Source organism: Corythoichthys intestinalis, chromosome 21 (genome assembly GCF_030265065.1).
Source record: "Corythoichthys intestinalis isolate RoL2023-P3 chromosome 21, ASM3026506v1, whole genome shotgun sequence".
Classification (NCBI taxonomy): domain Eukaryota; kingdom Metazoa; phylum Chordata; class Actinopteri; order Syngnathiformes; family Syngnathidae; genus Corythoichthys; species Corythoichthys intestinalis.
In genome coordinates, this window is record NC_080415.1 from 19,051,908 (window position 1) to 19,052,952 (window position 1,045).

Here is a 1,045-nt window from a genome sequence, read left to right on the forward strand (position 1 = left end):
GAACTCCAGCATCAGTGATTTTGTTGCCAGAGGTCGGACGCGACATGCCAGCGGCCGGTGCACGGGAGTCTTCTCTACTGGCCTAAATACTATGAGAATGGCTGCCGTTTACAGTCAAAATTCTTAATATTTGATGCTTGAAATTGTACTAACATACTCCAAACAGTGTCTTGGGTGCATGACTTACAATTTGTCGGTGTGGGTGTTCATTTTTTTTTTTTTTTTGAACCTGTTAGATTTCAGGCTCTTTGCGTTGCCATGTGAATATAATGTCACCGTTTGGATAAATCTTAAAAATATATATTTTAGGGCTGTCAAAATTATTGCGTTAACGGGCCTTAACTCGATTAAAAAATTTAATCGTTTGACAGCCCTAATTTATTACAGCTAATTACAGCTTAAAAATTAATTAATCGTAATTAATCGCAATTAATCGCATTTAATCACAATTCAAACCATCATAAAATATGCCATATTTTTCTGTAAATTATTGTTGGAATGGAAAGATGATGACACAAGATGGATATATACGTACATTCAACATAGGTTACATTAGTACTGTATTTGTTTACTATAACAATAAATCAACAAGATGGCATTAACATTATTAACATTCTGTTAAAGCGATCCATGGATAGAAAGACTTGTTCTTAAAAGATAAATGTTAGTACAAGTTATAGAAATTTCATATTAAAAGCCCTCAATGTTTTCGTTTCAATAAAAATTGTAAATTTTTCAATCAAAAATAAACTAGTAGCCCGCCATTGTTGATGTCAGTAATTACTTACACAATGCTCATGGGTGCTGAAGCCTATAAAATCAGTCGCACCCAAGCGCCAGCAGAGGGCAGCAAAACTCCACAAAACACAATTAACAAGTGGGCATTTCACTGTACTGTCATTTAAATCTGTCTGAGCGGGGCATGTGCGTTAATTGCGTCAAATATTTTAACGTGATGTTTAACGTTAAAAAATTAATTACCGCCCGTTAACGTGATAATTTTGACAGCCCTTATGTATGTATGTATGTATATATATATATAAAG